The sequence below is a fragment of the Molothrus aeneus genome, chromosome 2 (assembly GCF_037042795.1).
Source record: "Molothrus aeneus isolate 106 chromosome 2, BPBGC_Maene_1.0, whole genome shotgun sequence".
NCBI lineage: Eukaryota > Metazoa > Chordata > Aves > Passeriformes > Icteridae > Molothrus > Molothrus aeneus.
This window is the reverse complement of record NC_089647.1, coordinates 2,705,637-2,719,570: the sequence shown is the minus strand read 5'-3', so window position 1 is coordinate 2,719,570 and position 13,934 is coordinate 2,705,637. Positions and strand designations below refer to the sequence as shown.

The 13,934-nt window shown below is 40.1% G+C and overlaps 1 protein-coding gene across 1 annotated transcript in view; it reads right to left on the bottom strand.

The window, feature by feature from the left end:
- EPHA3 (EPH receptor A3) overlaps positions 1 to 13,934 on the bottom strand; it is a 176,411-nt gene that overhangs the window by 146,931 nt on the left and 15,546 nt on the right. Inside the window, exon 2 of the mRNA XM_066571867.1 lies at positions 13,738 to 13,802. The gene's annotated coding sequence lies outside the window, so the exon portion shown is untranslated. The remainder of the gene's footprint in view (positions 1 to 13,737; positions 13,803 to 13,934) is intronic.

The window sequence follows — 13,934 nt, the reverse complement described above, 5'->3', positions numbered from 1 at the left end:
CACTTCTGAAGTGTTTACATGTATTGCATTTGGCTTCTCTGATTCACCAGCAGCAGAAGTTCTAGTTTAATAAATATAAGTTTATTTTGGATGAGTCTTTTAAAATTATCATTCAAACACTAAAAAATATCAACTTCTTTGCATAGAGAAAAGACAAGATTTGGACAGCAGGATTGATAAAAAACCTTGAACAGTCAGGACCTAATGCAACTCACAGATAGGCTATGAAATATGCACTGCACTGCATACAGTATTAAATGTATATAAATTTCTAGAGTTTTTTTGATTTTCAACTTCTTTATCAGGGAAGAGTGAGTCTTGTGTGCATGGCTATAAAGATATTTGCATTCATAGAAAAAAAAGACCACAGAGAACTTGTATTCTCTGTCCCTAAAATTGTAAGCAAAGAACTATTAGAATTTTGCTTTATACTGTAATATCTTTGACCAGGACTCTGTATTTATTTTACCCACTAAGGTATCTGCTGAATTGTGGAAAAAAAGACTTAAAAAGAAAAAAAGAAAAGAAAAAAAGGAGAAATGCTGCTATGGAAGGAGTCACTGCTTCAGGAACACACAGCCCTCTGGAGAGAAAGGACCATGCTTCCCTACAGACCCCAGAGCAGGAAGCAAACATGGATTCTCTTCCTAGTTTCATAAAAAAGAGGAAAAAAATAACCTGTAATCCATGCATGTCTCTTTCTCAGTTTGCAGCTTGTTCACACATTATTATGTATTTTAAAGATTGCACCCTTCATTTTTCTTTTTTTCTCCTTCTTCCTGAATTTCCTCTTGGTCTCTCCCTCAGTTTCACCTTCCTTTGCTCCTTTTTAAAATCTGTTATATTGTGATCTCTGGTCTTCCCCTATATCCCTGTTCATTTCAGTGCACAAAATGTCAAGTGGAACCAAAAAACCTAATTCTAAACTATTCTTTGTCAGTTATCCCAATACCATCTTTCTTGCCTTATTCTTTGTGTACACATTTCTAGAGATGGACACTGAAACAATGTTTTTAACCTAATTTTGGTTATATGCAAACTCCACATTAATCAAATTATTCTGGGTTACTTCTAAGATTCTTCACTTTTTCTTCTTTTTATTTTCCCATTCTCTCAGATAATACAATATATCTCTAGTATTTATTTTGACCTTTTGGCATTCTTACTTTATTATCATTTTAATAATGCCATTAGCCATTCCATAACCTTTCCAGTTGCCCAGAATACCATATCCATTGCTCACACCAGCCATCAGTGGTTACTTATTACAATTCTGCATTTATTCTCTCTTCACAACAAAGGCATTTACAGTCACATTGAACCAATGATTCCTCTTCAGACACTCACTCCACCTCTGTCCTTTCCAGCCATGACTTTGTTCCACAAAGTCTAGCAATGAACGTGATGCCAAAATGTAATTTATATTCATTTTGGTTCATGCATTTACAAAACATTACTCACATTTTGAAAACACTCAAACCACAAAACCTTTACATTAACTCATCTCTTTGTTATGTTCAGTGCAGGAGCATTACCTACACAAAGTCATATTTTACTCTTAGCTACAATGGAAATTCAGCACAATTCCAGTTTGAATATGAACAAGGCATAGACAAAGAGAAATAAAACCCTGCCAAAAGTCACTAAATGAACTTGATTCCTAAATACAACACATTGCAAGAGGCCATGACAAAATCTGTTTACTTTTGGTCACAGTACTGCCTTGAACTCAACTAGGGAAGCAGGCTAAACAAACCTACACCACATTTGGCCAGTGTTTGTAAACACCTCTACCATGCACCAGTTAAAGGGCATATGGTTTTAAAAAGTTCACTTCCAAACATTTCAGAGGCAATTACATGCACATTTTATGTTAAATATAAAATAGGGTGGCAGATAGAATCCTGCAAAATTTTTGTACATCAGCATTACACAAACCCATGAATCTTCAGTTCAGACACTTCCTTGCTCCACTGTTGAATCCTCTTTATTTTTCAAAGGACACAATACAAACAATTACACACTAAATGCAAATGATATACTTAATTACAGATTATATTCCTCTTTTTCACCTTCTATATAGGAACCTGCCATTCTTCAGATTAAAACATGACTGAGTTAAGTAAAACTTTTTGTATTTTCTTTGGTCTGTCTTCAAAGTCACCACATTTCAGCCTATATAACACAGATTACAGACCTTCCACTTTGTGTCTCTGTTAATAGTGGTTTACCCCAGTAAATTAGGTCTATGGGTTTAATGCTGCCCTCCACCTTCTAAATCAAGACATTGCAATAGTGCAGTCACATGCAATAACTGAATTTTCAAAATGTAGCATGCAGTATATGTCAGTTTTCCTAAAAATCTTAACACCAACATTCACATTCAACATTTACTATTTTCAAAATATTTTCCATTCTCTCAGCTTTTGCTTCCATTTTCTCTATCAGTAGTTTGTTACAAAAATCCCAAACTCTTCAGGAAGTCGGTGGGGCAGCCCACAATGCACCCTCTGCTTGCTGCAGCACAAGACAGACAATCCACAACTTTCTCTTGAAACACTACTTAAATTAAAAATGTGACACTGCTGATGTTCAGTAAGGGGGTTGTTCCCAGATCTGCCTATCCCACCACACCCTCTGTGATTTAAAACCAACACCTGCCTTTAGTATTTTTAGATACTCCAGTTAGTTCCAGACTACAGGAGTAACAGTTCAGGACTGCTGTGGTTCTGGCAAATCAACCCCATGGTAAAGGGAAAGTTTCCACCTGGGCTGCACATTTATTTTGTGCATTACCTCACCACCTCTGCCTGTCCTTCATCCACACAGCATTTTTCTACAAGATCTGATTAACATTCACCCTCTGGATGTTTTCATTGTAAGAGGATGTTCTAATCTGAAAACCATTTACTTCTGAATACACAGCGCTGAATTACGGTGCCATCAGCAGAAGTGCGGCTCAGCCTCTCCTCTAAACATTTCTTCAGGCTAAAACACTTCTACAGAAATGCTCTGCAGTTCAAACATTTATTACCAGGTTTCAAAGTAAAATTAAATTACCATCACAGATACATTATGTTTATTAATAAACTGTCACAGAAATATTAGCGAAAGTTAAACAGGTAACACAAGGATATCAGGGAACATAAACGCTCAAGTTCCAGTAGCAATGTTTGCTTTGCCAGGTTACACATCCCATAAGTCTGATGGAATGCACTCAACATGATGTATCAAACTGCACAGGCAGGAAGAAAATTAACTTCTGAAGCTCTGGTTGGGATTTTAATTCTTGTGAAAAGTGGAGAAGTGAGAATCCTGTTTGTTTGGACTCTGAGTTTTTACAGAGATGCACAAAGGGAGAGTTTTGAACAGGTGACAGACACAAATGTCACTGAATCCATCTCTGAAACATGAAGTCAGAGTCTCAGGGAAATCCAGAGTTAACCCAAGCTCTGTCCCTCTCAATGAAGCCACAGTGTCCTGTCTTTTCTCTGGAACATGAAGGTTGTTGTGGCATCTTTATTCCCTACTGTCACAGGGGAAAGAAGCTCCAAGCCTTGCAGATGGAAGGCAGCAGAAACAGCTCCATAAGCAATTTAAATCCAGGTTGCTTTCTGGAGATCTCACTCCACTCTTGGATTCTTCTCTCACCCTCACACCTGACATCTCTCCATACAGAGCTGAATGTTTAATGTCACTATTCCCAAAGCTCTCACCTTCAGTTCAGCTGCCATTATTTCCTCAGCTCTTTTTTTTTTTTTGTATCCTGTTTACCCACAGAAAAAGTTTAGGTTTTTTAAACAAACAAAACCCCCACAAACAAAAATCCAAACAAACAAACCCAACCTAAACAAACAAACAAACCCCCAAAACACTCAATTTCCAAAAAAGCACTTCTGTTACTGAATCTTAAACAGTCAAAATCTCCTCTCTGAGCAGAAAATACAATCTTAGGATTTTCTGCTATCATGGAAAGAGCTATTAGGATTGGAAAAGGTCTTGAAAACATTCAGATTTTGGACAAACATGGCTCCTATTGCTCCATGGCTCTCCTATAAGAGCTTTTTGATCACAAGTTAGTTTAAGGCCAGACTTCTTATTTTTAGGAGCTGTGAAGAAATAAGCCACACTATGCTGTTATCTTTCTTTTCAAGAAATTCCTCCAGAACCCATTTAGCTTATACTTGTTAAATCCCTGGGTTGTAAAAGGAATGTAAACTGAACTGCAGCATTACTGTGAGGTGTTTCTAGACTGAAACACTCATCAGTTACACAGATAAAGCACCTACATCCTTACTTCATCCCATTCTTGGATATCTTTCCACCATCCTCCTAGAGGTGTTCCACATTAACCTCCCCATTAAGGAAGCCAGGATAGCAGTGAGTATGGCATCACACCTAATAGGATTGTTCAATACCAAGTTGGAGGACAAATACATTGCAAAGACACAGGGATTGTTCAGTCTTGTAAAAGAAAAAAAAAGCTAAGGAATGATCTCATTACAGACTGCAACTTGAAAGGGAGTTAACACAAACTCTCCTTAGTAACAGCAGATGGTGTAAGAAGAGAAAACAGCCACAAAATGTGTCTTGAGAAATTCAGGTTAGGTATCTGGCAGAATTCTACCCACTAGAAACACTGAAACAGACTGCCTGGAGGGGCTGGTATATCTCCAACCTCAGACTCCACTGTCCAAAACCAGAGCTGCTGACCTGATAGAACCTTAGCAATTATCCTGCACCGAGCAGGAGACTGGGTGGCCTCCTGGCAACTCTCCTAAACAACATTTTAATTTGTCTCTGGTAATCTACATCTCTGAAAATTAGACACATTTCAGTACAACATTTTAATGGAGATTCCAAGTGAAAAGTAGATTCTGATTTATGCCATTCTGCAGCCTGACTCATAACCAACACTATCACCCTCTCCCATCAGTCATAACTTCTGGGTGAATTAACTTAAACCAACTTAATTGACTTTAATGCTTTTGTTGATATCAGTGAAGTCTGAACAGGCACTAATTAAAGGATTAGTGGTCAAAATCTACCTTTAACATTCCAAGATAAACAATTGATATAGGATACTAATTCCTACCTTTCTACTCAGAAAGTGCAGCATATAAACCTAGACATCCAATGTAGAAACCAAGTTTCAGCTACTGCAAACAGAAACTTTCCTCTAGATTTAAGAGATTCACTTTGGGGTTAGGATTTATTTTGTTTAAAAACACGAACACAGAGCAATTCAATTTTTTTTCCCCCCCAGAGTCCAACTAAAATCAATTGTCAGGCTCTTGAGGAAGGATGGTGTTGACTGCCCCTCCTTGCCTACCGCAAGAGCACACAAACCACATCGCAACACAGCTCTCATCCCCCCGTCCTCGTGCTAACAACCAGCAATCAAATCACCCCGTGTGTCTCAGCTGCCCTTTGGGGCCTCTGGAAACCCAACAGCTGGAAATAAAGTTTGAGTAATCACAGTTAGGCAGGAGAAACCAAGCCACAGATGAAATGGCCAGATGTCACGGAGTGAAACTCTGAGATTTCATCACCTTATTATGTGTAAGATGGTATCTCCACCCGGTGCACAGAGTCCCCAGCAGCACACAGCCTTCACCGCTGATTAAAAGCAGAATATCGGCACAAAACATGAGTTCCACCGTAACACCTTCTGCTCCAAACACCAAAACAAGAGCACCGAGAACCAAAACAGCGGCTGCTGGCTGAGGTCTGCCGCTGGATGCTTTACCAAGGGACACAGAGCAGCTCCCTAAATCCTGGCGAGCCTGTCCGGGCGGGAGGTGCGGGACGGCATCCCCGGTGCCCGCCGAGGGACACAGAGCGGGGACGGGAGGCGGGATGGGGGCTTGGGGAGCTGCAGCGAGGCAGGGAGGTGGGATAGGGCTTGGGGAACAGGATGGAGCTTGGAAAGCCGGGATGGGGAATGGGAAGCGGGATGGGGGCTTGGGGAGCGGGATGGGGCTTGGGAAGCCGAGAAGGGCTTGGGAAGCCGGGAAGGTGGCTTGGAAAGGCGGGATGGGGGCTGGAAAGCTGCAGTGGGGACGGGAGGCGGAATGGGGGTTTGGGGACCGGGACGGGGGCTTGGGAGATAGCAGCGGGGACGGGACGCGGAGATGCTGCGCTCGGAGCGAGCCGGGCTGTGCTGTACGGACTGAGCCCCCGCCGCTCCTCGCTGGTGCGGGACACCAACACCAACATCCCCGCTGGGCACAGCGTTATGGGGACACTGTCCCAGCTCCCCACCAAGCCCGTCACCCTCGTACAGCGGGAAGGGAACAGCGAGGCGGTGCATGCTCCCACCACACTACTCCTCCTCCATCATCATCATCACCGCACACTGCTCTGCCCGAGCCGCAGCCCGTCCCTGTGTGTGCCGCCAGGTCCCCAGGGCTGGCGATGGCCCAGGCCGGGCTGAGGGTGTCCGGAGCAGGGAGGGGAAGGGCAGGCGATGTTTTTGGGGCCGGAGCAGGGAGGGGAAGGGTAGGCGATGTTTTTGGGGCCGGGGAGCGCTGCCCCCCGCTCCTCCTGCCCCGCCCGCAGCCAGGCATGCGAGCCGCTCCGGGCAAGGCAAAACGGAGAAATTAGGAAATTAATTACCAAAACCCTCAGGCTATTTTCACAAATAACTATAAAAAGACAGGGGGAAGAGGGAAATCAAGCAACGCGTGTCTCCTGCCTTGAAACATCCTGCGAGTCTCGCTCCTTCACCCTGCAGCCATCAGTGCCCTTCGTGCCCACTCCCCAATAACTTTTTAAAGCACTTTATACCTTCTAAAAGCACTTCTAGAACTACAGTCATCTCACACTGAATGCTTACAGATATTTGGGGGAAAAGAAAAAAAATGCAGAATAAACTACCTAGCCAAAGTATTGACACCATAAATACAACCACAGCAAAGCTATCAGGAGAAAACATTTATGGGCATTTTTAACTGGAGACGGGAGTTGCTTGTCTTGTGGACTTGATGTTATAAAAACAGTCTTAAAACCGACTAAACTGTGCCCCTGTGATAAATAATATTGCATTTCATGACAGTTCCTGTATTTACTTTGTTCTTTTCTGGTTTATGCAAATAAATTCAGCACAAAATAATAAAATTATGAAGCAAGCGTTTCTTCACAAAATGAAAAATATCTCATGGCGATGAGACCATTTGAGAGAAGTTTTCACAACTGGCCTGGACTTATGCTGACAGAAATAAAATTCTGCCCATGAGGAGAATGATGTTCTTTCTAAACTTTGAAAGTTTAAAGGAAAAATTGTAAGCTGGAGCATCTCCATTTCCAATTTTAAATAAGATTTTTATTAAACTCTTGGAGCAAAAGACAAAGCTTGCTCTTTCTTTTTTTTCTTTTTTGTTTGAAACCACAGAAAAGTGATCTCCAACCTTCAACAACCTTATTACCAGTAAATAAAAAGACTGATGAGGCTAATGAAATATGGGGATGGTGTCCATATTTTTCATTATAAAATATGTTATAAGGACATTGCCCTTATTGTACTTTTTCCTCTTGTTGTTATAACTACTGTTTAACAGAAATCTTATAATTTGAAGTAACATAGTAAAAAAGTAGAAAAAAAGAAAAGCCTCCCTCCCTTAATAATAATCACTGAAACAAGCACAGTTTCCACTTTAGATCAATTTAAAAGCTGTTTTAAAAACGTACCAAAACACAGCACCATTATGATCACACTGAACTTCTCAAATAAATGCAATGCAGACTACAATTATAAAAAAAAAAAAAAATTAAGAATAATCCAGTGCTCCACATTTTAAAAAGGAAGGCATTTGTCTCTGGTAACAATTCCTAACAAGACCAGGGATGCATAAAATTCTGAAGTAATATGTTTAATCTCTTTCCTTTCCCCCAAAGCATTTATCTTATTTCATTAGTCAACTCCACTTAAGTTTTTTGATTTAAACTTCCCTTTTAAATGCATGCTTAGTGCAAGCAGCAGAAGATAGTGCACAGAAGGAACACAAGTCAAAACCAGTTAAAATACACTGTCATTGACTATTTACACACTGCCTCTGAAACTATCAACAAAACTCACATTTATTCAAAATCAGTCAAGAATATAACAATATTCACAGAATTAACATATCTATCTGGCCTATCTCACAGCTTTATGTTGCTACAAGAAAGATCTAGCAGAAAGGGGAAAAAAGTATAATACAAACAATTTTCCTTTTACTAATTCAGATTTTTTGTTAAAGCAGCATCCACAAACTGAAGAAACCACAATTGCCTTCTGATTCAAGGCTGAGTGTAAATGAAGATACTTTAAAAATTCAGAAATCAAGCAGATTTTTAATTGTTCCTCTCCAAAGAAAAATCGTTCCTTTTACAGCAGAGCATTCAGAGAGTTTTATTCCAGCAGGAAGAAAACAAGAAGTCTAAAACTGAGAAACAGCACAGGCTTGCTTACAGAAAACTGAGGGTAAAAAAAAACTTTTATGAACGCTCTTACTTTTTAAAGTTTTCACTATTTTGAAAAAAGGAGACTCGAGTGAAACAAATACACTTTCAGTGCATCCCAAAAGCATATAATAAGTGAAAAAAATGAGCATATTAACAAAAAAAAAATTTCCAATCAGCCACTCACTGTAAGAAGAAACAAAGTCTATGAATCACAAAACCAAAATCCCAAGTGGTTCATTTGACTTGCAACCGTCAGAACAGTCTGCCCACATTTCAGACATGATACACAAATTGTGGAAGGCAGGGTAACAGTATGGGGTTGTAAGGAGACCAGAGCTCAGGCAAAACAGATAAATCTTGATTTCACAGAACGCATTGTTTTAAGAAGTACTAAGGAAATTCCACTGCTAATGGATAGGAAAAAGAAAGTATACAGCATAACATGATAGTTTTCATTTTTAAAACAAGGTATCTTTATAAAGATATCTTTAAGTTTTGGTCTTTTGTCTCATACCAATTGTTTGATATCACTGGGTTCACTTTGAAACTAATTTTCAATTTTTTCAAAACTAATTTTTTGAAACTAGTGATTTCAGCAACACTGCCTACTTTATATACAGTACTGCTTAGAAGTTGTCAAGTTTTGTGTCAGACAAAAAAATGAACACAGGCTAAGATGTCAATCAGCATCAAAAAAAACCTAAAATGAGGCGTTTGATAATCTTTTGCATTTTTGTTGGCCAGTTTTGAGGCTTTTTGGCAGCTCAGCTGCCCTGAGATTCTGCAGTGGTGTCAAAATGGGAGACTTGTGCAAGGAAGAAAAACTTTGCGTGTTTTTTGTGCCCAACTGAGGGGAAGGCTGAAGGAAAGGCATAAGGAAACCCACTGGCATTAAAGACCTACTGAAAATAAAAACCAAACCCAAACCTTCCACAGAACAGGATGCAATTAACAGCAAGACACAAAGCTGCAGGAAAGCAAACCTCGTGGAAATACTTATTAATCTTCAAAATGTCTTCTGTATTAACAGAGAAACTTTCCAGTCACAGTGAGCTGAGAAACTGATTCTTGAATGACATTTATTTGAGAGCACCTTCATCAGAGCCGGGATGTACCCTGCACAAATTCTCCTCTACCTTCTCCTAGTCACAAGGGACATCCAAATGCTTATATGCCAGGCTCTTCTGCGGTCACTCTGTCCATGATATCCCCCAAAAAGAAAAGACCCAAAAGTTTTTATAGTGCTACACATTAGCCAACTATTGAAATCAGAACAAATGAAACCAAGGAAGCTGCCAGCAGCCTGGGTAGGCAGCAATGCAGCCTAACGTGACAAACTACTTTCAGGCTTTTGAAATATAAGAAAGGAGGCATTTTCCTCACTTTTGCTTGGATTATTTTGATTCTAACCCAATTTTTGGTTGATGGAAAAACTCTCATTAATCTCAGTCACGCAAGCTCTAGCCTGCCTGGCACAACACCAGCTATTAGGGAAGCAGGGAATGTTACCCTTCTCTCCTCAAATACTGATGAACCAGTTTCCATTACTGACATGATCAGCTTGATTTGTTCAAATGACCATAAGAGTGACCACTAAAAAAAAGCTAAGTTGTCAACACTCAATTTCACACTAGGTGCCCAAAAGTTTAAGGTACCGAGTATGGCCAGCTCTCAAAGAAATCTAATGTTTCTGAAGAAACTCAGCGACTTAGAAAGCTGTCAAGATCAGAAACAGAATCATTATTTTTCCAATCAACCTTTTAAATTTTGTCTGAATTTTACTAACTTTAGCCATGTACAGAACTCATTGAAGTTGGATATTTTTGTTGTTGTTGTTAGAGTTGTTTCTGTTATGGTTTGTTTTTCCTGACGTGGTTTTGTTTCTTTTTTGAACAATTATCTTTTACATGACAGTAAAAAAATGCCACAGCATTCCTTTCTCTAGCTACAAACCAAACAGGATAAGAGTGATTTTGCTGTTACTTTTCTCTGACTACATGAAAAAAACATGACCAAAAAATTTCAGGTCCATAAATTTGACTAATAAACACGTAAAGATTGAGTCACAAGCTGCATGACTGCAGAACAATGGATTGAGATTATGTCATGAATTATTTTTTTGGTGAAGTTTAGGAAAAAAAACAAACTATGGAGCAGGAGTCAGATACATCTTTCTCCCTAAAAAATGATGCTGAAACCAATAAAATTCCTCCCATGAATATGCAGAGCAGGGTTTAGACTGTACTCCTTTTGTTCTGTATGAATTATCCATCACATTTCTATTGTATATTATTAAAGTGACTTGCTTTATCCTCCCAACCCCCACATCTGTGCTGCTGTAATTTATGTGAATTACGGTTAATGATCATTTGCATTATGCTTAATCAGCATATCAATAATATACTCTGCACAGAGTAAGTAGCTCTTCTTTCTTTCTCTTTTAATGAAACCTATAGAAATGGAGCTAGGGTTTGACTGATTGGCATCACAAAAAGGTTGCCTGGGCAGGTGCTGGGGATGGTGGCACAGGACAGGGGCCTTGTGGCTGCTGCCAATCATGCTCAAGCATCAGCAAAACCTGCTATTATATTTTTTAATTCTTGTGCCTTGCTATCTGGAGGGGCCAATGCTTTGCGCCGACAGGGTTTTAATGAGCTTGACCAGATCAGTGTTCCTGGAGCCAAGGCTGTGGCTGTGTGGGATGGTTCAAGGAGAGATCACATTCTTCCAGGGTGATATTACTCACCAGAGTCTAAACCACTGCCACCACAGCATGCTCATGTGGGACACACGAACCCCTGAATACCAATGAGCTACAAACCTTAACATGAATATTCAGGAATTTCTGGAAAGCTATTATTACATATGCCTAAGTCAAGAGAACTTATAGAAATACAGAAGAACCAATCAATTCGGGTCATTTTGCCAGAAATCAATCAATATCATGTATCAACAGGATAAAATTATTAACCTAGTAAGAGGTTTGTTAAACACTTCAGTTAAATTATTTTTAAAAACTCTGTAAGTCACCAGCTTTGGTGTCCTGACATTTATGTGAACACTGCTGCACGCTTGAGAGGAACTGGCACGACACCAATATTCTCATTTGTGAGTCACAGCCTCCAGTGCAGCTCTATCAGCTTTACCTTCTAAATCACTGCTCTGCTATTAGCAATCTTTCAATATGATGTGACATCTTTATTATAATGTTTTTCCACTGAAGCTTAAGTTCATATTTTAGCTCAAGAGACAGACACAGCCATATTTACCAGGTTTAATTAATTGACTATAAATAAGGGGCTGTAAGAAGAAGGCGCCTCTCTCACACGATGCTCAAGTTGTCACCATGTCACAGCAAAATGCCATTTGGGATAGGATAAACATTGTTATTTCTACACTTTGCATTTATAATTCAATATGTAATCTTAAAATTTCAAGGTATTTTGAAGACTACAGTCTAGAGGTTCTGTTCTCTTCCAAAAACAGTCACAGCATATGATCTACATTAATTTACTGCCACGCGATTTTTAACGAGGAATTTCATTAACTTGCAAGAACATCAGTGAAATTCTATGATTTACTTTGGCTCCCATATCCGAGGATATGGCAGTAAATAGGAACAGCATGTACAAACACACGCAAACAACAACTTGGGCTGGATTTACCTGACAAAAACTTGCAAAAGCCAATAAAATTGACCTTGACAGATCCAGGGGCCCTTTTTGGTGGGAGAATGTAGCACATCTGTTTTCCTTATAGCCCCCATGATACCCTGCATCATTCCCTACCAACTGTTTCAGGCATCCAAGGCAGGAGAGACACAGCTGCTGAGCAGAGCAGGAGAGCAAAGCAGAGGAGCAGTGGGAGCTGGGAGAGAAAGGCTTCAAAAAAAAATGCAAGTGAAAAAAAGAAAACCACACTGATGAACTAGAAATTGCTGGAGAGTTCCCTCTTGGACATCCTGTTTAGAGATGTTTCTTGTTGGGAAAAGTCAGCAGAAAAAGCCACTAGGAGGAAACCTGAACCCTCTTCCCACTTCTTTCCCATGAGAATGGAGCAATTTTATCCAGAGACATGGAGAGAACTCGAAAAATGAACCAAACCTTCATCCTTAAATACTGCTAAACACCTGCTTAATGCCTAATATCAAGAAGGCACAACTTAAACATTAGCAAAGGAATCCCATGAGGTAGAGATGCAAAGGCACTGTTAACACTGATTCTGTAAAAGTGATAAAGGCCAATCAACAGCTTGCCCAAAGCTAAAAAAAATTTAAAAAAGAAGAAGAAAAGAAAGAAAGAACAAAGAACAGCGAAAGAAAGCCTCACAGGTGCTTTCTTTCAGCAAAAACTTGATGGCTCAGCCTCCTTCTCTGAGAGCAAGGGTATGGGGGTTCTGGACATTGGGGTTCAACTGCTACTGGTTTTTTGTGTTTGGGGGAAACAGAATGCAGGAATGCAAGAGTCATCCTACATATCTGCATGATGTAATGCAGAAAGAGAGAGGTGGGATGTTCCTACACACAAACATACATTTCACAGAGACATGGAGGTGGGGAGTGAACACATATCAGCATCACTAGACAGATATGCACCATTTAGTCATCAATATGATGTTATTCAAGAATTTTTTTTAAAGAGTCTTGCTGGGAAAAACTATGTAGAAATGATGGAGTTAGCAAATTGGAAAGCGCAGGTGCTTTAAGACTGCACTTCTAAATCTTCCAAAAGAATACCTAGTTTCGTTAGATGTGGATACAAGGTAAACAAAACAACCAACAACGACCTGCAGAACATTATGTAGACATTTCTGTAGTAATACTTTAACTCATGACTTGAACAGTTTAGCAACAATTCGGCACAAAAGTTACAAATAAGTACTTACATCAGCCACTTATGTCCACACAGCTTTCACCTCCCACCACTTCCATCTGAGCAAATTAGCAAGTAACGCCATGAAGCAGAGCCATGATCTCTTTTAGAAATCACTTTATGACAGAGAAGGAGCAGTACCTAATGAGAACTTTTTGCTGCTGTTGTTCAGTGCACCTCTTGCTTTCATGTTTCTCCCCAAGGAATGGGCCCTTCCTGGGGTTTACCTGCAGTGGGATGGGTGTTCTAAATAGAAGGCCCCACACCTGTGTAAACCTTATTTTGCAAGCTTAGAGCAGATTATTTCTGCATCTCCAAAGCCCCAGCCTTATTGCACAGTGTCCTCTGAAGAGGAAACAATGGTTAAATGGCACATTGGTCTGCAGCAGCACTTTCCCATTTCACACTCCAGTGAACTCACCCCATGCGACGGGTAGGAGATCCAGCCCAGCTCCCCTTGAATTGTTTTTGAATCCAGCAGATTAACTACAAAAGAAGACACAAGGAAGAGGAGTGAGTTTCCTTTGCCTCTGCCCAGTTAACCTCAGTTACCCACACCCAGAGCTGTGTTTATTTGAGGACCCTGTGAGCAGATGATTTGTTCAGGTGGCCAGGCAG